General features: G+C 43.2%; 1 protein-coding gene and 1 non-coding gene across 2 annotated transcripts in view; both read right to left on the bottom strand.

The window, feature by feature from the left end:
• Positions 1 to 24,507, bottom strand: part of RARB (retinoic acid receptor beta) — a 476,807-nt gene that overhangs the window by 329,354 nt on the left and 122,946 nt on the right. The window lies entirely within an intron of this gene.
• Positions 11,864 to 11,982, bottom strand: LOC132578726 (5S ribosomal RNA). Its single transcript, XR_009555935.1, has one exon. It is a non-coding gene; the product is annotated as a 5S ribosomal RNA (ribosomal RNA).

Raw genomic sequence — 24,507 nt, 5'->3', positions numbered from 1 at the left:
GCACCATCGCCAGATCCAGCGTCGAGGCATCTTGACATGGAGAAGGTGTGCGAGAGAGTCTATCCTGTCTCTTGCACTTTTCTTTCGACTTGTGCTTTTTTGATATTGACAACTTGGCTCCCAAATCGTCTTGATGCTTCTTAGTCGGGGTGGATTCAGTCAGGGTGTCGGCTGCCTGCTTCGCGGGACAATGGCAATCAGTGGGTGTAGCAGCCAAGGTTTCAGCCGATGATCCCATTGGGACTGTAGATGCCGACTGGGTAGGGTCGCCCATCGATGCCGAAAAGTCCAACGCCATTTTGGTCGGTAAAACGGCCAATTCGACTAAGGCCACCAATAGCCTGGCCACTCAATTTTTCTGTGTTTGCTCGGAAAATTTCGAGCAATGCTGGCACGAGTCAATGCGGTGTTCCTCTCCCAGACACAAAGGGCAGAGATTGCGACCATCTGGAGGTGCAATTTTGCTTCCGTGCTTCAAGCACCGTTTGAAGAACCCCCAACGTTTTTCCATAGGAAGCTGGAGCAGGGCACACCAGTAGAAATGGCGGGGGGGGGGGAATGCCCTGAAGGGCGAAGTCCAAACTAAAGTCTCTCTTTTCTTTCTTTTTTTCCCCAGGAAACGAAGTGGAAGAAAAATAGGAGACGAGTAATGGACAACTAAACTGGGAGAAGAACGGAACGGGTAAGTACCAACCGGAGCAGTGAAAAAGAGATCCTTCCAATGTGGTGGTCAAGAAAGAACTGACGGGATTCTCGCTCTGGCCCTTGTGAGCATGTGTACTGGGGCTTCTGCGCATGCTCACTGGGCACCAGGCGCGAAAAATCCTGGGCTTTCTAGGTACCGATTCAGGGATCGGTGCAGGCGTTCTATCTCATGAGTGTGAGGCACAGAGACCACGAAGAAGATCAGACAACCAGGGTGGCTCAGTCACAAAAGGGAAAGAAGAATGGATTGAAAATCTTGCCTCTAAGTGCTCTTTAGCTTGGAGAAACAGTGATTGAGGGTTGACAGGAAAGACGTTTACAAAATAATGCATGGGACAGAGAAGAAGAAAAAGTATTTTTCTCACAAGAACTTGTGGGCACCCAATGAAATTAATGAGCAGTTGACTTAGAACGGATAAAACAAAGCATTTCTTCACCCAAACAGTAATTAATACATGGGATTCACAGCCACAGGAAGCGGGAGGCTACAAGCATAGACAGCTTCAAGAGGGGATTGGATAAACATATGGCACAGAAGTCCATCAGTGTGTCAGTATATGCTTGCTAGTAAGACTTCAGGCTGGAGTCTAATGCACATGATCTATGACAGTTCATGATCTGTGTCAGTTCCTGACAGCTTCCCTTAGCAGGTGCATACCAGTTCTGTCCAGAAGACTTGTGCTTATGCAGAATGACTCAGCACTGTGTGCTGATTGGTGCTTGTATATAGCTATATGTATATAACTAGGAAGAGCCTATGCAGTGTATCTCTGCTCTCAAACGTGTTGTCTGGCGAAGCACTTTGTCCAGTGTATACTAGAACAACTATAACTTGTGAATTTGTAAATAAATGTAAATAGCACAAGTCAATGTGCTGTCTATTCTTAAGCCTCACAAATCCAGAGCATACCAGCAAATACGCCAACACAGTGGCTATTAGCCACAACATACAAATGGACCACGTCTAGTGCATTAATGCTCTGTATTCTTGGTACTTTGGGGGGGCAGCAGTGGGAGGGCTTTTGGAGTTCTGGCCCCACTGGATTTCTGGCACCTGGATTTTGGCCACTATGTGACACAGACTGTTGGACTGGATGGACCACTGGCCTGATCCAACACAGCTTTTCTTATGTCCTTAATAAATTGTTATTTTAATTAGTTATTTATTTTATAAACTGCCCTCCTCTTCTATTTTTGGTTATAAGGCATTATCAAGACCAAAGAATTTACTAGGCTAGAACTGCCTCACACTGGGGCTTTGGATATGATTCCATTTGTCTCACAAAGTAACAACAGCGGAACAGAGGTTACAGAGAGTCCCTTGTATAGGGACACAACACCACCCTGCCATCTTGAATGCTGCCCCACTCCAAAATGCCTGCCATAGTGATAGAAAATGAGTACTGCAGAGATTGTGTTTTCTTTTCCTGCAACACATATCATGCTAAGGACAGCAGTTCAGAATTCAGTCAGGAAGAAAATGAGAAGAAAGAATTCCTTGTAATGGCACAGAAAGGTGTTGATGAGCCTAAAACAACTAAGGCTGAGATGGGATTATTCTTTACTGGTCACTCCAGCACTGACTGTTCTGAAGTACTAAATTAGGAACTGAAGCAAAATAATTTATTCTAAAACAAACATCAGAGGCTTATGTGAAAATAAACTACCTTTCCTTTTTTCTGCCTTGATTATATTAAATTTCAATCTTATAAAGCATAAGCTGTTTGTTGAGTAAACAGAACGGTCATTGTTAGGCAGTATTATATCTCTTCCTGTGGTTCATGGTTATTTATATGGGATGGGAATCAAACTGTCAATGACTAAATTGTATATGACGGCATATTTTCTTTCTTTACTTCTCCCTGCTAGGCAAAATTTTATTACAACAAAATATCTCATACAAGCCCACTATAAATGGATGATATCTTAAAGCTTGACCCTAAGATTTGCAGAGCTAGCATAAAAATGCTTAACTTACACAGCTGTTGAAATGTATGGCATTACCGTAGCATTATGGAGGCAATGAAGGCAGATAAATCAGTATATTAGACTTGCAGAATGATTAGGAGGAATACTAGCAGACTGAGGGAGTAAATCCTAAACAGACTTTCCTGGGAGTAAGACCCACTGAATAAAACAGAATTTACTTTTGAATAGTTTGCTCTTTCAAGGGTTCTGTGGGGCTAACAAAGATTGTTTAAAAAAAAATTCTACAGAACATCTGGCAAATTGCCAGGTTTCTTACAGTCTGTATGAGCAATTATTTCACTTCAGCTACAGCAAAATAAATGCCTAGTTCTCACATTTGTTTCTGACTATGGGATCACTTTTGACTGTCCTGGAGAACTCTGCAAAGCTGTTATATCTTTTCTGTTCACCACATGGGTAAAAAACATCTTGTATTGGTTTTACCTGGTCACTTTATCATGTTAAAAAGTTAGAAGTTATAATGGGAGCAAAAATACACACACCACAGTGGACAAAAGAAAGTTTTTGAGTTTGTTCTATTCTTGGTTCAGCTAAGAACATAATGAATAGCTACAGATAAATAATTTTTCTCTCAGTCATAGTACCTCATCTATAATTATAGAACAATGGGGCCCATTTAGGTATAACCAAGCATTTTTGTATTCACAGTCAAGCTTTGGATTCTTATCTTGTTTGTTTCACAGAACCATTCATGTTATAACACTAAGTTCTGACATCACCTCAAAGTTTCACAAGCCACTTTTTGTATGGGACTGGAGCTTCTTCTTAAACAGCTCAAATGGGCAACACAGTAATCATGCAGAGAACATTGTTAGAATTATTGTGAAAAGGGTTAAAAATAAGGACTGGGGGCTAAAAGAGATTTTTGGCATGCCACCAAACTGATTTACAAAAGAAAACAACCTCTGTGATTGCAAATAATGCAAAATTAATAATTTTGGTCACATTTTTATTTTCAATCTGACAGTCTCCTAGTGATCAGATTTTCATTTTTGAATCTATGTTGGTTTTAATAATCTGCTGTTGATTTATTTCTGCCCAAAAGACGGAGTGTTTTTCTTTCTTCCTTTCTTCCTTGTGAATATATAATGATATTTTGTATTTTCCTTCTGGCTTTAATCTTCTAAATTATAGTCACTTATTGAGCTGGAAAAAAAAATCTTTACAAAAGCAAGATCAATTTCCAAAATATGTTTTGATGCAATTAGCAGTATGAAAAGGACTCCCTTTTTTGCTGTTTTAACAATGAATACATTAGCTTCAACATCTATTCTCTTGGCGAGTCATTTTGAGGTGGTCCACTTTTTGTTTTCCTTTCACAAACACAGATACAGCAAAGTAAGAGACTCTTCACTGTGATTAATGGGCTCCCATTGGGCATACAGAAAATTTCCCAGCCTGTTTCCCTTGAGAATGCTCCATGGCATGGATTTCTAGGCAAAACTAGATTAAAAGAGGAGGAGCAACTGCTATAGTCCTCCTACCCCACAGCTATCAATTATATACAGTTATAAATCAAAGTTTTCAGCAGGAACAAAGACTTCTGCAGCAAACAAACAAGGGTGGTCACAGCAAATTGTTTTGAAGCAGAATCTTACTCTGGGTGTAGACAATGGAAACAGCAAAGCCACTGTCAATATCATGATAATGTTCAGGGGACTTACAAAGAATTAAGTGCTGCATCCCATTACAAAATGAATTAACTTAAGAGAAATCAGCAAAAAGAAAACCAGGAGCAAACTGTCTCTTTCCAGCACTTAGTCTAATTCTTAAACCTTTTGAAGCAATAGTAGGGAATTTCAACATGAATTCAGTTGTGTATGTATATTTCAAGTTTGCTTTAACATTCTTTCCTTCTGTGCAGAAGTACTTTATGCAATTCAATTATATTCTTCCAAAAATGAAATTTTCCTGCTGCTGCTTCTCACTGCCAGTTTTTGTTCTGAGATGCATGAGGGGGTTTTTTATTTTGATTAAAATTCATTACTAAAAATTACTTTTTAAAACAATCAATATGGGGAAAAACTGCAGGGATATGAAGTACAAAATAAAGCGTTTAATAGTTTTTCTTCTGTATTAAGGGCTGGTCAATTATACTTCAGGGACTTGGTTTGTTTGCTTTATAGAACTAGAAGACATTTAATATGACTGAAAGTGAAGTAACATGTCTGGACCGACTCTCACATGAAATTGTCCCAATCCTTCTTTCATCCTGAAACTAGAATTCATAGAAATGTCTGTGGGGATTCTGATGGCAGTGAAGCAGTGTTTCTCACTGCCCTGAGATTGAAGTCTAGTTGGTACTGGAAGGAGACTGAGGACTACTGTGATACAAATGCTTTTGCTCTGCTCCTGATGAAAGAACCCAATAGCACAAGAAAAGCATGGTCAAGTAATCTCTGTCCCAGATAGATTTATTTATTTTCATTGATTTATAGGTCACCCTTTTCCATAATGGGCTCAGGGCAGCTTCCAGCATAGTAGAACAATCAAACCAGTTTAAAACAATTAAAACAGTTAATAAATTAAACAATTTAGCCATGACTCACATTAGGTGAGGCGGCCTGAGCAGATCGATTAGGCATCTTTGTCCCAACCTAGATGTTCAATCCCAGCTATATTGGTCTCAGAGAATCAGTACGGTGAATCAGTACAGTGCAATCTGTGCAGGGGGCCCATTTAAATGATAGGATGCCCATCTGCCTCAGCCGTAGGCCCGGTGGAATAGCTCCATCTTACAGGCTTTCCAAAATGGTAGCAAATCCCGGAGGGTCTGAACCTCCATCAGTAGCTGGTTCCACCAGGTCAGGGCCAGGGCTAAGAAAGCCCTGGCCCTGGTCGAGGCAAGCCAGACGTCCCTTGGGCCAGGGATGGTCAGAAGATGCTGACTGCCAATCATAGCGACCTCTGGGGCTCATATGGTGAGAGGCGGTCCCACAGGTATGCCGGTCCCAGGCCGTGTAAGGCTTTGAATGTCAATACTCCTGGTTAATTAAGGCCTGCCTGGAGGAGTTAGAATGTCCTATATGGGACATCATAAATAGATCTCTTTCAGAGGGCTATTTTCCAACGCCCCTGAAGGAGGCAGTGGTCCGCCCTCTCCTGAAAAAGGTTACATCAGATCCTGCCGAATTGGCTCATTACCGGCCGGTCTCAAATTTGCCCTTTTTGGGCAAAATTATCGAGAGGGCTGTGGCGTTGCAGTTGCAGGGCTTTCTGGGTGACACTTCCACCTTGGATCCATATCAGTCCAGCTTTCGTCCGGGCCACGGGGCGGAGACGGTGTTGGTCGCCCTCATGGATGACCTCTGGCGACATCTGGATCGAGGCGGCTCGGCGGTATTGCTGTTGCTAGACCTATTGGCTGCATTCGATATGGTCGATCATCGGCTGCTTACCCGCCGCCTTGCCGATGCAGGAATTCAGGGGCTAGCCTTACTGTGGCTTTCCTCCTTCCTTGAAGGTCGGGGACAAAGGGTGGCAGTTGGAGGAGAGATGTCCCGGAGACACCTACTTAATTGTGGGGTGCCTCAGGGGGCAGTTCTCTCCCCAATGTTGTTTAATAACTTTATGAGCCCCCCTTGCCCAGATTGCCCGGAGACATGGGCTAGGTTGCCATCAGTACGCTGATGACACCCAGCTCTATCTACTGATGGGCGGCCGGACCGCTGACACCCCTATAAATTTGGACCGGGCGTTGCAGGCCGTGGCAGACTGGATCAGGCTGAGTGGGCTGAAGTTGAACCCAGCGAAGACAGAGGTCCTTTGCGTGGATCGCTGCGGGCTGGGAGGGGAGATCTCCCTACCGGCCTTTGACAGTGCGTCACTGATACCAGTGCACAGGGTCAAAAGCCTGGGAGTGCTACTGGAATCCTCCCTGACAATGGAGGCACAGATAGCAGCCACTGCGAAATCCGCCTTCTTCCATCTTAGAAGGGCGAGACAGTTGGCCCCCTTCCTAGAACGTAGCGACCTAGCAACAGTGATCCATGCAACGGTCACCTCGACACTAGACTACTGTAATGCCCTCTACATGGGGCTGCCCTTGTGCCAAACTCGGAAGTTGCAGCAATAATAATAATAATAATAATAATAATAATAATAATAATAATAATAATAATAATAATAATAATACTTTTTATTTATATCCCACCCTCCCCGCCGGGGCAGGCTCAGGGCGGCTTACAACATAAAAATACAATATACATCAACAGTTATACTTATAAAATCATCATTAAAACAGTTTACAAATTATATTCTGCTAGTGCAGAATGCGGCGGCCAGGCTGCTACTGGGACTACCTCGGTGGGAACACATGCGGCCTGGGCTGAAGGAACTGCACTGGCTTCCAATTATATTCTGAGTTCGCTACAAGGTGCTGGTTATTACCTTTAAAGCCCTATATGGCCGAGGACCTGCCTACCTTAGGGACTGCCTCTCCCCACATGTTCCCCAGAGAGCACTAAGATCTAGCTCCCAAAGCCTTTTAAGGATCCCTGGACCAAAGGAGGCCAAACTGAAAGTAACGAGGGAGCAGGCCTTCTCCATAATGGCCCCCCACTGGTGAAATCAACTACTGGAGGAAGTGCGAGCCCTGCAGGACTTTAATCAGTTCCACAGGGCTTGCAAAACCACCCTCTTTCTGCAAGCATATAAGGAGCCCTGAAAGCGATATCTAGCCATCGGAATACATCTATTGAACATAGCACCTTCATTTATTGTAGTTTTAACTTTTTATGTAACCGTCTTTTAAATGTATTTATTAACTGTATTTTAAAATTGTTTTATGCGAATCATGGTTATACCATGTCTTATAAGTCGCCCTGAGCCTGCTTCGGCGGGGAGGGCGGGATACAAATAAAAGTTTATTATTATTATTATTATTATTATTATTATTATTATTATTATTAATACTAAAACTGTAAAGTGGATCCAGTACTCAATTGGTAGTCAGTGCAGACAGCGCAGCATCAGCCAACTGCTCGCCCGTACAGGCAATTCAGACAGCATTCGTGCTGCCACATTCTGCACCAGCTGGAGCTTCTGGATCAGCCTCAAGGGTAAGCCTGCATAGAGTGAGTTACAGTAGTCTAACCTGGAAGTGACTGTTGCATGGATCACTGTAGCCAAGTCCTGAGGGGCCAGATAGGGTGCTAGTTGTTTGGCCTGCTGAAGATGGTAAAAGGCAGATCATGCAACAGCTGTGATCTGGGCCTCCATAGAAAGGGTGGCATCCAGTATCACACACAAGCTCTTCACCTTCTGGGTTGGTATAAGAGATGCGCCATCCAGGGGGGGAGCCAGATCCCCGATCTTAGTCCCCCCCCCCCCGAGCCAAGTACAGGACCTCTGTCTTAGTTGGATTAAGTTTCAGCCGGCTCAATTGTAGCCAATTGGCCACAGCTTCCAGCACCCTGGTTAGATGGTCTGGGGCAGAGTCTGGATGGTTGTCCATCAACAGATAGAGCTGGGTGTCATCTGCATACTAGTGACAACCCAGCCCAAAACCTCTGGCAATCTGGGCAAGGGGGCACAGATAGATGTTAAACATCGGCAAGAGAATAGCTCCCTGCTGCACACTGCACTCAAGTGACGCAGGGAGGTCCTTCTTGCCAATCGCCACCCTTTGTCCCCGACCATGGAGGAAGGAGGAAAACCACTGTAAGGCAGTCCCCTGGACTCCAATGTCGGCAAGGCAGTGGGTCATTAGATCGTAGTTGACCATGTCAAATGCTGCAGAGCGATCTAAAAGTAATAGCAGCGCTGACCCGCCTTGATCCAGATGCCTTCTAAGGTCATCTGTGAGGGCGACCAAAGCAGTCTTCACCCCATGACCAGGACGGAAACCAGACTGGAAGGGATCGAGAACAGATGTATCTTCCAGGAAAGCCTGAAACTGCTCCGCTTTCTCAATTATCTTGCCCAGAAACAGTAAATTCGAGACTGAGCGATAATTGACTAGGACCAAAGGGTTTCTTCAAAAGCGGGTGAAACACTGCCTCTTTGAGCTTAGCTGGAAATACCCCTGATGACAGGGATAGGTTAACAGTCTCAGCTAAGAGCCCTTGAATGTCCTCCCTGCCTGCTTTAACAAGCCAGGATGGACACATGTCCAGAGGACAAGTGGTAGGCTTCACCACAGCCAGGATCCTATCCACATCCTCCTCAGAGAGGCAGCTGAAGTGGTCCAATGTAGGACCCAAAGACAGACAACAGGCTTCCAGTTCTCGTACTGTATCAATTGTTGCTGGTAGATTATGGTGGAGAGTCAAGACTTTGTCTGTGAAAGTCGCAAAGGCCTCACAGCCAATATCCAATTCCCTATCCTTTTGATTGCCAACCGGCACCATAGTCAATGATCAAATTGTTCTAAACAAGTGGGCTGGGCACGATTTCGCAGATGCAATAGAGGCAGCATAGAAATCTCTCTTTGCTGACTTCACTGCCCTCTCATAGACCTTCATAAACATTCTATAAGAAATTCCAGACTCCTCGTCATAAGATCTCCGTCACACTCGCTCTAGCTGTCTAAACTGTCGCTTCATCCTCTGCAGCTCCAAGGTATACTAAGACGCTGCTTTGGTGCGGCAGCAAAGAGGGTGCCGGGGCCCGATATTATCGATGGCTGTGGAAAGCCAGGAGTACCAGTCCTCCACTAGCTCATCTAGCAATCTGCCTGGGGGCATCGGATCCCACAGAGCCTCCCGAAGCTGCTCCAAGTCCAGTTGGCTCTGAGGGCAAGCATAAATGTGCTCGCCGCCCAGACAGGAGGTGGGCTGCAGGTCCAGTTGGAATTTCAGGGCAAAATGATCTGACCATGGAACTGTATCAACAGGTATCAGATCAGGTGTTATCCCAGCCCCAAAGACCAAAGCGAGTGTATGGACGGCCTGGTGAGTGGGAGCCAAAACAATCTAGCTGAATCCCAGTATCTCCATGGATGACACCAGGTCCTGGGCCTGCATGGAAGCTGCATCATCAACATGGACACTGAAATTCTTCAAGACTAATAGCCTGGGGAAAGCCAATGCCCAAGTCACTGCTGCCTCCAGCAGGGCAGGCAGGCTCTCTGGGGGTGTGTTGGGCGCCTGGTACACAACCAAGACAGCCAAACTCTCCTCGGCTTCCCATATCAGACTGACACATTCAATGCCCATTATGTTTGGGGCAGGAAGTGCACTGAAAGAAACAGATTCACAAATGAGCACTGCAATCCACCCCCCCCCCCCCCGGCCGGTAGTCCGCGATTGGTGAAGGACTGAGAACCCGGGTGGGGTAAGCTGGTTCAGGGTGACTGACTCGCCCTCCTGTACTCAGGTCTCTGTCACACGTGCCAGGTCTATCTGTTGTTCCATAAAATAGTAATGTAACATGTAGGTCTTATTATTGACAGACCTGGCATTAATCAACACCAATGTCGGAGCTGGATAAATTTTCCTAGCCGCACAACCTGCATACTCTGGGATGGGACGTAGGAGGGAAGAGGTCCAAGCTTTCCCATATCTCTGACCTCTTCCTAGTCTCTGAAACTTAGTCCCACTGCCATATCTCCCCTGCCCCCAAATGACCGGAATCCCTAACCCAGTCACGGCCCCCCTGCACAGTGCTTTTGAGCCGAGTTGGTTCACCTAGCCTGTGTTCCTTAATCTATTTCACTTTCAAGCCCATTAATCACACAATCTAAATTTCCAAATAAATTGACCCCTACTACTAATTTAAACCTTTATTAGGTAACTGAGAGAATGGCTTGGAAAATCTTCCCAGGCAGCACATTTTCTTAACACACAAGCAACACAAGCAACCTTGGAAAGACCAATACAAGCCAAGTGACACCTTGGCATTATTTGCAATATTCTGATCAAATCCTCCACAGCCAGGCCTTCAATACCACATCTACAAATCCTAAGATTTCCAAGAAAGTTTTTAGGAGAATACACAGTCTACCTGTACCCCCATTTCTATTCCTTGTTTGGAAATAACATTTTCTTGCCCTACCTAATTTCCAACTTCTTATTTCTAGTTATCTGAATAAAGCACATTCAAAAATAAGGTACAAATGTAATTTCTGCTGCTGATTTCTTTGACTCTTCCCTATGAACACATCCTAATTCTGTAGAGGCTCATTAAAAATTCAATGGACACCATCTCCAATTTCTTGGACAGCTGATCATATAGAGTAATGGTTTGCATTTGGTTTATCCAAGAATAAAAATACCCCCAAAAATACCTTGCCAGTATTTTTCAGCGTTTTTATGGCTGAATAAAGATTAGAGATTTGACTACCAGTATAGCTGAGCCAAAATAAAACCCAATATTATTTGGTTTGTATTTGGTTGAGGCTTCAAGAAGGCATTTAAAGACACTGTGATCTCTTTAAAGGCCTTCTCAGTCACACCGCTGCCACCGCAGCAACACAACTCAGTGAGTGAACTCAGAAGGCATGTTCTCTTTAAATGCCTTTCCCCCTTCTGTTGAAAGCAATGGAGAATGAGGGCACCTTATTTGGGAGCCCATAGAATTGGACCCCATTACAATGTTTTTAAAAGTTGGGGATTATTTTGAGGACAGGCACCAGCAGCTCTGCTGCAAATGTACTACCTCAAAGTACAGCTCCCTAGAACCCCAAATACCCCTGGATCGATTCCAATGGTCTCCCTAGGGTATAATGCAGCGGGGGCAAATCGAGTTTCCTGAATATTTCCAAAACCGAATACCATACCAGAATTGAGATTCCGTAATATAATGAGACGCCAATATTCTGGGGGTTCAATATACGCAAACCTGAAAAATACCAAAAAAAATTTTTTGCACTCCTCTAATCTAGAGTCTCTAGTCAGGTGTTGGCCACCTGTTACCATATTGTTATCTATAAAAACATGAATGAAACTGTGCCAAATTCAAGTCATTCTTTGTGTGAACAAGAAGTATCTATTTCCAGATAACACACTTAAAGAGTTGTAAAGAAAATCAAAGACCACATGTACTGTGTAAGATTAGTTAACTAGCACCCCTGGAGAATGGGGTTGTCAGTTTATTAATTATACTGAATACTCCAATCCAAAAACCTTTATTGGCATAACTATACTGGATACTCAAGCTTATTACTTAGTTTTGGGCCTTGACTAGAGGAATCCACACTGACTAAATGCAACTCTATTGGGAACAGCATAGCCTACAGCACCCGGTATTCCCAAGCGGTCTCCCATCCAAGTACTACCCAGGCCCAACCCTGCTTAGCTTCCAAGATCAGATGAGATTGGGTGTGGTTAGGGTGGTATGGCTGTAGGCTGCGAACTCCATAGCAACAGCTCCCATGCCCTTTGGGACCCTCTCCCCAAGCCATGGAACTATTCTATGCAGGAGACACGCGAGTAGTCCAGCAGCTCAGGAGCCCCCTGGCAGAGCTGGCTTAGTGGGAAGGAGGCACCTGAGGATAACAACATCTTAGAAGCTCAGATATAGCCAGAAGCAGTGTTCCCTCTAAGCTGAGTTAGTGTGAGCTAGCTCACAATTTTTTAGCCTTCGGCTCACACATTTTTGTCTCAGCTCAGGAAAAAGTGGCCCCAGAGCACATTAATTTATGTAGCCGCTCACAACTTTAATGCCAGTAACTCACAAAGTAGAACTTTTGCTCACAAGACTCCACAGCTTAGAAGGAACATTGGCCAGAAGCATTCATCTGGCTGCTGGAGAGGCATGAGTGCGGCACTTGCATGCTCAAAGACACAGGGGTGTGGTGGTTATGAGCCAATACTGGTTAACCAAGCACTCCAGATATCCAAGTGCTGGATAAAAAGTCTTTACTGCTATCCAGGCCTCATTTTGGGCATGAACTCACAGGAGCGGAGCTCTGAAACCTCTAAATTTTATTGTGCTCTTTCTTTCTTACCCCCTTCTCCTCCAAACACTTGCTTCTGGGCTTCATTGTTCAACCCCTCTGTGAGAATTTTGCTGAACTCTAAGGTTTAACAAACTTTCTAATATTTCCCTCCACAAAAAATGGGAAAATAACCAAAACATGTAAAGCAGACAGATGGAAATCATTATGCCACCATAACTACACAGGAGAAAATAATTTTAAAAGTATGATGGGAGCAAGGTTTTATTATGTCAATTATAATTCAAGAAGCATTTTAAGGTAGATGCTGAACTGATATAATTTAATATACCTTCTGGTGATGTCAGGGATGTATTGGCATATGCAAATGAGTTGCGCTAATAACCTCCAGCACCTCTTTTTCTACTAAATGACCCCTGCTGCCATCTTCTTATTCCCCAAGCAAAACAACTGAAGAAAGGAGCAGAAAGCACAGAATAACCTGTATTGTGATTATAAAATATGTATGCTTAGGGCATGCTGCTGCTTGGCTTCCTGACACAATCAAGGTGCGGCTGAAAATTCAAACTACAGCGTGATGCCTCCTTTGGAAGGTTTATAATGTTCTTTAACAAATGAAACCTGTTAGTACTGCAGTTCCCTACTAACCAAGTCCTCAAATCCTATCATGTGCACAGTCCTGTCCACAAGGCCGGCGCTGGAGTTTTTGCTGCCCCAAGCAAGGCCCTGCCCGCCAGCACTGGCCCAAATTGGGCCCCGTTTGCACGAATGGCTCCTCTTGAGGAGCCCGCTGTGAAAACACCCCCCTGTTCGACCTTCTTATGGAGCAAGAAAGTCTTGGGTGGGGGAAAGAGGAGGTGTGGGGCCTCTGCCTCAGTCTCAAGGGAAGACAGCCTGGGAGCAAGGCCAAGCCGCCTCTTTCCACTGCCCGAGCCTTGGGAGGGCAAAAGAGGCCACGAGTCAGCTGGCGAGTGGGGAGGGGACACCTAGCTATGTTGTAGGCCATGCAGCGCCCTAGGCAGCCACCTACATGGCCTACTTCCAGGTGCCAGCCATGCCTGTCCAGTACTACAAATACTTTCAACACAATATTCAGCATCAAGCTGAACAAGGCTGTCCAACATGAACAAAGGGCAGCCTGGTGGTTCCACTCCACATGGTTGCTCAAGCTTCCTTCTTATTTTAAAAAGTCTTTTACTCAGTGTTACAAAACTTTCTGCTCTGTGTGCATTAAAAGAAAGGATGCCACCCATATTGAGTGATAAGCCCAGAATTTAAGGACATCTGCCTTAGTTTACAGTAATTGTTCTTCTTTGGAGGTAGTTTTATCCACAGAATTCGTGCTCCATGTAAGAGCATATAGGCGCACCAAAGCTTGGCTGAAGATTCAGGATGCTTCCTGACATCAGAACCAGTGGAGCCCACAGTGTTTCTTTCTCTCCCCTGTACACCAGCTATCAAAAATATTGATCTATTTTATACTTCCTTTCCCCTTTTATTTTCCTTCAAAAATTTATCAGCAGCTTTCACTAGCACCCACCCCCTCTATTTAAAAACCAAGAAAAAGCTGCCTCACATGCAGCCAAGCTTAGCCTCACCTCTTTTTTTTACCATTTCATTGCAAGGGACAGGTACAGACCTGAAAATGGCTGGTACTAGCAAAGGCTAAATAGAAAACAGATTTATCTCACAGAAGAGGACCTTGAAGTGCAAAAGACTTAAGGAAAATATAACATTCATCTTTGTTTTCTAAAGACATTTTCTATTATATTCTATCAAATAACAATCCTGAATTATAAATGCTTCGACAACAGTAATAAGTAATACATTACAGAGGAAGAAAACATTTCTGCACTACTTTTGATATGCAAAGTGTCTCACATACATTATCCTTACAACTGCATTATTATCCCAATGTTACAGATCAAGGAGCAGGATGAAGCTGAAAGACAGTGGCTTGCTGATGGCAAGTAAGCACACCCACACACTTTTACAATAGTTGCTTCATACTGGGTTTGGCAGCTGAGTATTTGGATCATTGCATGTACCAGTAATGCAGTCATATCAGCAACAGAACATTCATTGCTTTACTAAGAAGTGAGAAATACATGAGGCACTAGAGAAGTGAGAAATACACTAGGCCACCTGAATGTCAATATATGTCACAGCCCAATGTTGCTTGCCTGAGGCTATGGATACTGTATTTCCCCCCTCATCCTCACACACAAAATAGAAAGCTATACAACAAAATAAACAAGAAAAATATTTTCAATGCTCAACCTACTTTTAAAAAACCTAAGAATTTATTATTTTAACTCATAGCCTCATACATGAACATATGAAGCTGTCTTGTACTACCCTGGGTCCATTTAAGCAGTTAAGAGCTACCACTCAAGCCCTGCTTTCTGTGCCCCCCACTTTGATATGTGAGGTTGATAGCAACCAGAGATCTTCCAAGGAGGCTTCCTCCAACCTAAGGAGCCTTCCTTCAACTTAAATGGCTGTTCCTCCATTTATTTTATATATTTTATTTATATCTCACCCTACCCTACTAGCGGGCCCAGGGTGGCTCACGACACATAGATACACAGTTTTAAAAAATTAAAACATAATGCTATACAAAGTTAAAAATCAGTTTAATACAAAAATTACAAGATAGCAACAACATAATTAAAGCGCTCTCAGAGATTGTCCCTTGTATGTGTGCTCAATTGTATTGGTTACTAGCAAATGGCCAAATTCCCACCAGTCAATACATAAAAATACCTCTACCTTGTACAATGGGCAGAGTAAGAGAATAGATGGATAAGGTAAGTGGGGCCAATCTAACATGGTGTCTACTGCCTCAACCAAAGGCCTGGCAGAACAGCTCTGTTTTACAGGCCTAGTGGAATAGTTGTAAGTCCTGTAGAGCCCTAATCTTAATTGGGAGGCTGTTCCACCAGGCCAGAGCCAGAGCTGAAAAGGCTCCAGCTCTAGTTGAGGCTAAGTGGACAGCCTGTGGCCCAGGGATCACCAACAGATGTTGATTTGAAGAAGAATGCAGAGTTCTCTGGCCAACATAGTGGGAGAGATGGTCCAGCAGATATGATGGGCCCAGACTCCATAAGGCTTTAAAGGTTAATATCAAGACCTTGAACTTGATCTGATACTCCACTGGAAGCCAATACAGCTGGTACAGCACAGACTGTATATGTGCTTGTACTGAAGTCCCTGCAAGGACATACACAGCTGATGCAGAGAGAGAGAGAGAGAGCATGCAGGGGTGTCAAACTCATTTGTTACGAGAGCCAGATCTTGCTGGGCCGGGCCATGTGTGTCATAAAATGTAATGCCAGAACACAGATAAACACAATTAAAGATTTGTTTAAAACTTAAAATAAAACATGCTTAAAAGATTAGCACTCTTGCAATATTTTGTTTATTTAACAGTTTCTGATAACTGACACCTCTTGTTCGTAATTATTGCATCAACATCTAAAGACAATGTCTGTGCTGTAGCAATATTGAATATGGTGTTCAGGTATATAACTTTAAGTTGCAAACCTACTTTTGATTTACTGACATTCATTACAGAAATCTCATGGTCAATGCTTTGAGTCTAAGACCTAGAGGAAAACATGAAATAGTTGGGCATTGTGAGCTTCTGTACATAAGTTGTTTCATGTGCTTGTCAGCCAATGGAGAAAACAGAGGCTTTGCTCTGTAGCTCCTATGTGATTGAGCAAGCCTGGCAAAGCAAGAAGCAAGAGAAAGAGAAGGAAGCAGGTGACAGTGAGTTGCTTGCAGGCCTTGTAGGAGTCCTCTGAGGGCTTGATCCAACCCCCAGGCCACAAGTTTGACACCTCTGAGATAGAGGGCCACTTGCCTAACTGCTGAAGATGTTAAAAGGCTGATATAGCAACAGTCATGACCTGGATCTCCAATGAAAATGAGGCATCCAGAGTCACATTCAGACTCCTCACGGCTGAGAGCACCCTGTCACAAAGGTGGGGAGCTGGACTCCCAATTCCATCCTTCCCAGCTCAGGCACAGGACCTATGACTCCGGGGTTGATGTTTGTGAATTGCCACTCATCCTCTGATGATACAATAAACTTCCTTCAATATGGCTCAGTCTTAGAGCTCAGATGATCAGTCTGGTTGTGGATTCCTTGTCCTCATTTCAGCAGAGCCAGCCACCAGATCTGCTGCACACAATAGGCTCTGGTGGGTTCCAGGAGCACTGCAAGTACCCAAGACCAGCAGGAGACATATGATGCCATCCAAAGTCAGCTGAGACCCCAAAACCAACTGTAGTGATTTGCAGAAAGGGGAAGACTGATGAGGTCAGGCAGAGGTGAGTTTGTCAGGCCAAGTTTGTCACCCCCACTGTGGCAGAACAATTTCTGCAACAACAGAAGATCAATGGGTGCCTGGGGATCATATTCAAAGATCGTCTCCAAGTCTGCAGCAACCAGTAAACCAACCCCACTGGAACACAGGGCACCATAGGATGACTCAAGCAGCAGCCTAGTCCAGTCTGCCAGTCACAGCCATTAGCAGCCTGGCTTGCTCAGTTCCCAGTTCCTGCACTGAGACTCTCAGACTCACCACGATTGAACCAGTCACCCCCTAGACAGATAAGTGACCCCAGATGGAATAGACACCTCGGTGAGTGTCCTGATAGTCTGCAATAGGGTGGTCTCACCAATACAGCACCTCCTCCACTTTAGCATCTATCTCGGCATCGCTCTCTTAGGGTCTTTCTCCGCATCTCCCCTCTCGGCTTGATGTTACTTTCAGTTCTTCATTGCTGTTATCTCAGCCAGAGAGTCACACCTTTCCCAGGTAGTAACAATGCTCAGGATTAAAACATTTTTGGCTAGTCATCCTAAGGCCTTCCATTGAGGCTTGCCTATCATGTTCCATACTGTCTTCAGGCACCAAGCCAAAATATCTTTTTACCTAAACCCTTAATAAGGATTTTATCTTTACTGCTGTTTTATCGTCTGCGGTTTCATAGATTTTTTAGGCTGTTCAATGAGTTTTGTTTTAACAAACAGTTTCATTTTTATATGGACAGTTTATGATGTTTTATGATTTTATGGCACTGTTTTTACTTGTAAGCAGCCTCAAACACCACTATGGAGAACTGGCATATGAATTCCCTAAATCAATCAATCAATTTACCTCACTATAACTCTGACTGGCAGCAACTCTGCACTGTCTCAGCCAGAGAAAAGACTCTTCCAGTATCTCTTCTTCTTTGGAGGTGTTTAAACAGAGGCTAGATAGCCATCTGACAGCAATGCTGATTCTGTGAACTTAGGGGGAGGTACTTGTGAATTTCCTGCACTGTGCAGGGGGTTGAACTAGATCACCCTGGAGGTCGCTTCCAACTCTGATTCTATGAACGGATGGGGATCTTTAACTTGAGATACCACTTTCTACAAATGAGCCTCAGTTCTTCATCAAATATATGCTATGTTAGCTATAAATTTACAGAACGACTTATGACAGAATTCATTAGTCACCTGTCATCACAACATTTTGTTGCCCTTCACAAGAATAAATAAAACCTGAAGACCAACAAGATGTTCAGTTATTTCTGTTAAAATCAGCATCACTATTATTATCAAATTAACACAGTGTGCTTCTGTTTTCCCCTTGGCAAAGGTCAAACAAGCATGATGCTTCCTTAATAGCTGGGAAGTCTTTATTTTTAATCTTTTCCACTGACTAGCTGTCACGTAAAGACAAAACGTCAAACTTTAAGAACCCTGCATCCATTTCAAATCAATAGAAGCTGCAAAAGCTCAGCACCTCTGAAAATGGGAACAATTATTTAGCTCTCTAAATATGGATCTGGATTATACCTAACTTCACATATTCTGTTGAACGGGCAGACTGTTTCTAGGTGGCAAATCCCCTATGGAACAATTACATGTGTGTATATTACAGGGGCTTTGTAAAAATGAACTGCCTCAGGTGATATTTTCCAAACCAAGATATGTGGGAGCTCAGTTCACCAACTTATTTACAGTGCAATCCTAAGCAGTGTTATACCCTTGTAAATTCAATGAAGTAATGTAACAACTATAACAAGAACATTTGATGAATTTTACAATACTTTTTCAATATCTAAGCCAGGGTGACTCAAAAAAGCTCAAATTGGAAAAAATATTGTTAGTCTTTAAGGTGCCATTGGATTTTGGTTTTATTTTGTTACAACAGACTAACAAAGCTACCTGTTTGCATAACATATGGCCTGCAACTTGCCAACACATGTAGTATAGGTATAGCCCATGTCCCCCATCACCAGTTCCAGAGGCTCAGAAGGTATTGCTGGATTCCATGTTTCTGACTGCTTGTGGTGCTAAGCATAGGCCAAACTGGGCAGTGTCTTAGAAGCTGGGTACAGATAAAAAAAATGGATTTTGACTCAGGAAAGCTGCCAAGAGATCCAGATACCAGGACACAGGCTCCCAAGCCCTCACAAGAAATTAAATTCTTGCAACAACCTGGAAGCTTCTCCTCTTTTGTCAAACCCACTGCCTGTCAGAGCATCCCCACATGGGCCATCTCCAAGCTGAATACCAGCAGACTGTAGGAAAGAACAGGAAAGTGCAAGGGCCAGAAGAAGTCCAGAAATGAAGACACAAAGTACAGTTGCCAGTGTTCCGTCTAAGCTGAGTTAGTGTGAGCTAGCTCACAAATTTTTAGCCTCCGGCTCACACAGTTTTGTCTTAGCTCAGGAAGGATGACCCCAAGGCACATTAATTGATTCAGTAGCTCACAACTTTAATGCCAGTAGCTCACAAGACTCTGCAGCTCAGAGGGAACATTGCCAAGGCAACACCTTTGGTTCTCAAGTTCTCACAAAAGAATTGTTTGCAGATTCTCCCCGCCTACCATCAATCAGAACGATTTGTCATTCTGTCAATTATTCCTGAACAATTCTAATTCAGAAATTACCTGTGCTATTGCAAGATTTTTGGCTATCTTTCTCCAACACAACTCTAGCTATGCCTGATTTTATGTCTAATCTAAGTTTAATCCTGATTTATTTTGTCTATTCAAATCCTTTCCTGCAACTCTTGCATGCCCCCCTCATGTGCTTACTAATTAGCAAAATTCCACTAAACTTATGAGTCACTGTAGATAAAATTGAAAACACACACATGTATAGCAGGGGTGTCAAACATGCAGGCCAGGGGTCGGATAAGGCCCTTGGAGGGTTCCTATCAAGCCTTCAAGCAACTGGTTGTCATCTGCTTCCTTTTCCCTCTCACTTCCTTTTGCATCACAGCTCACTTTGCCAGGTTTGCTCAATCGCACAGGAACTACAGAGCAAAACCTCTATTTTCTCCATTGGCTAAGGCTCCTCTTGATGAGGAAGGGGGGGAAGAATAGCTTGCTTTGCCAGGCTCTCTAAATCACACAGCAGAGTTATTGAGCCAAGACTCTCTTCCTTCTATTGGCTCCTCCTCTTTGTCCCTTGGGGAAGGAAAGAAAGAGCCAAAGCTTCCTTTCCCCAGTTCCCTGGATTGCATGGGAGAGAAACAAAGAAAGCACCTTTGAGACTAACAAGTGCTAATGTTTTAAGCATATTTTATATTGAGCTTTTAAAAAATCTTTGTGCTTGTCTGTGTCTCTTATAAACTTTATATCTCTGCTACTTGGCATGACATTTTCTGACACACATGGCCCAGTCCAACAAGGTCTCATTTATGTCAGATCCAGCCCTCATAAAAATGAGTTTGACACCCCTGCACTATAGTAATCTGGTCTAAGAGATCAGACTCCTAAAATCTTTTATTCAAAATACTCCTCCTTATACATAGCATGTGCAACTAATACTCTTCATTTTGGAAAATCAGTTTGAAGCAATAAAAGATGGAGAGCAGAATTCAGACTCATAATTCATGCAGCCTCAAATTATCAGAGCATGACACACAATTAGCAAGCATTTTAGTCATTTTTATTGGGTAAGACATTTACATAATTTTATGTGTAAGAAGTATTTCTAAGTATCTATGTGTTAAATTCAGAGAAAGGTGAAAACCCAAGATGTTTTCAGTGTGGACTCTCATAAATCATTCTCTTACTCAGTATGAGTACATATTTTAAGAATTAATTCTGAATGCTTTTAATACCCACTTCATCTTTCAGTAAATGGGGATAGTACTCTTCAGTATCCATTGTGGCTCATTCTACTATCAGCCAGCATATCCTGCTTAACTTTGTGCCCATTATTTGAAATAGTTTTGGAATGATGCATGCAAGTCATGGTGGTCAAAACAAAGAAATTCATTTATCATCTATAAATGTCACACTTGAAAAAACATCTCTTGCTCTCTGTTTTGAAAAAATATCCAACAGAGAGCAAAAGATGCAAAGACACTATTTTGAAATGATTATCTGTTAAAGCATTACAACATGGGTTACATGAAAGCCAGTTTAGTGTAGTGGTTAAGTGCACGGTGTCATGCCTGCACCAGACCCAGCCCTTGCTAACCCAGAGCAGGAGCCACCTGAAACTGATCAGGCCACACCAGGCCCTAGCTCATCCCCTCCTGAAACTGATCAGGCCACACCAGGCCCTAGTGCATCACCTCCTGAATCCCCACCACCTGTGAGCCGGCTCCGTGAAAGGAGACGGCAGGAGTTCAAAGACAGACGGAAAGAAGCACGCATGCGTGGGAGGAGAGATCTAAGCCCGGAGTACTAACGAGTTAACAAGCCAGCACAGTATATCTGTAGTCCTGGCCTTAGGGCAAACTGTGCTGGCAACGAACGATCCTCCTCGGACGTGACCACGCCCTGCACCCTCTTGCCTGCTGAGAGAACCCGTTTGCTCCTGACCCGGCTTGAATCTTGGACTTGGAACTGGACTCTGCTTTTGCTCTGTGGACTGGCTTAGGTACTTCGAATATATTCGGCTTGCTTCCTCTGGCTTTTGACCCACTGCATTCCTGTGACGACGCGCCCTGCTTCTCCCTTCGGCTGGACTGTTTTATGGTAGGGACTAATTAGGACTGCTAGATAACGCTTGTGCTGCTCCTTGAAAGCACCGTAGCCGGCTGCCAGCGTCCTGGCCGATTGCCAGGGCAACAGCAGCCGCCCGTCTCTACCTGAAGGTCCGCGTCGTGACGCACGGACTCTAATCTATGAAAACTGAGTTTGATTTCCCACTCGTCCACATGCACCAGCTGGTATGACCTTGGATCAGTCACAGTTTACTTCACATTTTTCATTTTAATTTAATTAATAATTTTCATTATTCATTTTAATTAACTTATGTAACTTAATTAACTTATGTAACTGAACTGTATTTTAAATTGTTGTTTACATTGTATTTTATCCAAATCATGGTATTCCATGTCTGTGAGCCGCCCTGAGCCCGCCTTCGGTGGGGGAGGGCGGGATATAAAAATAAATTTACCTTACCTTACCTTACAGTTTATGAAGGAGCTGCTTCCCTTTGACCTTTGTTATTAATCTTTTTTTGGCCCCCAAAAGTCAAACCTGTGAAAAGCATTCTTCTCAGGAAGAGGGAACTAGGGTTCCCAAAATTCACTGGTCATCAAAAGTGGCTTGTAAGGCCGAGGATTTTTAAAATTCAAATATTTTAACCAAAATGATGGCCTTATCTAAGTCATCATTTCAATCTCCAAAGCTAATTTACCTATATGAGAGAATTATGGCCCAGCTTGTTGAGGCTCTAAGGATGCAACCTGCAAAACAGCAAGCCCACAGGGAGATAGGTACTCCAGGGTGATTTGAGAGTGAATGCCTTCAAATGAAAGCTCAGCTGCGTGGATTCTACCAGCAGTTTAGAGAATCAAACCTTCCAGGACTACCTCTGGAGTATTTTGAGATTAAACGTCTACTTAATCAGACCTTTTGTAATAAACAAGGAGCTTCTACACAAAATCGCTGGGATCAGCTGCTTCAGGCCACTATAAAAAATGATTCCAAGAAGTTCCGGGCCCTGGTTTCAGACTCATCTGATAAGAAAGTGGTTGTAAACAGCCCTATCTCCCCTAATAAGTGGCATGATTATTTCCTGTCAATTTCCTATAAGGATACAGCAAGCCTTGCAGAGGACCCAGTTTTGAACCTGGTTGATTGCCTTGACTGGCCCTCAGTTCAGGCTGAGGAAATAGAATCCTTTATCAAACATCTCAAACCTGGCAAGGCTCCTGGGCCTGATGCAATCCCTCCTGAATTGTTCAAGGCATTCCCAGAAAGATGGGCTCCATTTTTACCTGCTTTGTTTACTCAAATTGATAGGACAGGGATTATGCCCAAAGTTTGGACAAATGCAATACTGGTGCCAATTTTTAAAAGGGGTGACCATCAATTACCAGGCAATTATAGGCCTATTAGTCTCCTGTCAATCTCTGGGAAGCTCTATGCAGGACATTTGGCTAACAAACTCAGAGCATAGTCGACAGAATGCCAAATTTTGGGTCCAGAACAAGTTGGGTTCTCTCATGGGAAATCTACTTTAGACCATTGCATAATTCTTGATCATCTTGTCAGTAAATATAAAAAAGGAAAGGGCTCTAAACTATTCGCGGCCTTTCTAGATCTTAAGAGCGCATTTGATTCAGTCTCAAGAGAATCACTCTGGAAAAAACTCATAGCCCTTGGGATAGATAGCAGACTGTTATTTCTGATCAAAAAGCTACACCATAACACAGAATACCAGGTTAGATGGTCTTGTAATGGGGCTTTAACCCCCAAAATTCCAATAAATGTGGGGGTTAAGTAGGGATGCATTCTAGCTCTGCTGTTATTTAACCTTTTTCTAAATGATTTGGCTTCATTTTTGAAGGAAATGGATGGTCATAGCCCTAAACTTTTTCTGGTTATAAACAATTTTATTAGTAACATATGGTAGCAAAACTATATCTGTATCTTACAACCTAAAAAAGAAAAATTTATCTACCCCATATCTTACTTTTCCCCCACCCCTCCCCCCGTTACTTAACCCCCGCCAGTGTTATTTACTTAAGGAAAAACAAATATTAAAAGTACCCTTAACTATTAAAGAAGCAAAAGTTATACTCTTATTTTAAAAACTTAATCATTATCAAAGATTGTCCAGTGTCCCTTTATTTTCCGCTCTTTTTCTACGTATCTTCTGAACGTCTTCCACTCCAACTTAAAAAGTTCTAAATCATAGTCTTTTAATATTCTTGTTAATTTGTCCATTTCACTCCATGACATAACTTTTATAATCCAGTCCCATTTCTCTGGTATTTTTTCTTGCTTCCACAACTGCGCATACAATGTCCTAGCAGCTGAGAGCAAGTACCAAATTAAAGTTCTATCTTCTTTCGGAAATTTTTCCATTTGTAATCTCAACAGAAAAGTCTCTGCAACTTTTAAATTCCATGTATACTCCAGGAGAATTTTGGGGGCCTTTTTCTAAAGACCATAACCTTGGTTTTGTCACAATTTAGGTTATGGGCCTCCTCTTTACAGTACTCACGTAATTGGTACAGCAACCTTTTAAATCCAATTTGTGTAAGTCAAATCAGGACCATATCATCTGCAATAAGATCGAAATTTTCTGATGGCCAAATGAGGAAGCAACAAACTCAGGTCCTGACAACCTGTGCACAATGTCATTTAGATACAAATTAAAGAGCAGGGGAGCAAGAACCCACTCCTGCTTAACACCCCTAAAACTTGGGATTTCGTTTGTTAGAGAGCCTGATGTGCCTATTCTAATCCTAGCAAAAATGTCTGCATGTAATTCCTGAAGAAGGAACAGCAAATGTTTGTCAATATTTGTGCTGGCTAATTTCTTCCAGAGACAGTTCCTATCTATGGAATCAAATGCAGCAGCTAGATCTACAAATGCTACAAATGCTTTGGTGGGGGCCATTATGCCTGAAAGGGCTAAATGGTAAAGATTTTGACAGTGCTCAGTTGTGCTTTGTCCCTTCTTAAAGCCAGCTTGGTTAGGATGGATTACAT

The sequence above is a fragment of the Heteronotia binoei genome, chromosome 10 (genome assembly GCF_032191835.1).
Source record: "Heteronotia binoei isolate CCM8104 ecotype False Entrance Well chromosome 10, APGP_CSIRO_Hbin_v1, whole genome shotgun sequence".
Classification (NCBI taxonomy): Eukaryota; Metazoa; Chordata; class Lepidosauria; order Squamata; family Gekkonidae; genus Heteronotia; species Heteronotia binoei.
This window is presented reverse-complemented; position numbering and strand designations above follow the sequence as displayed.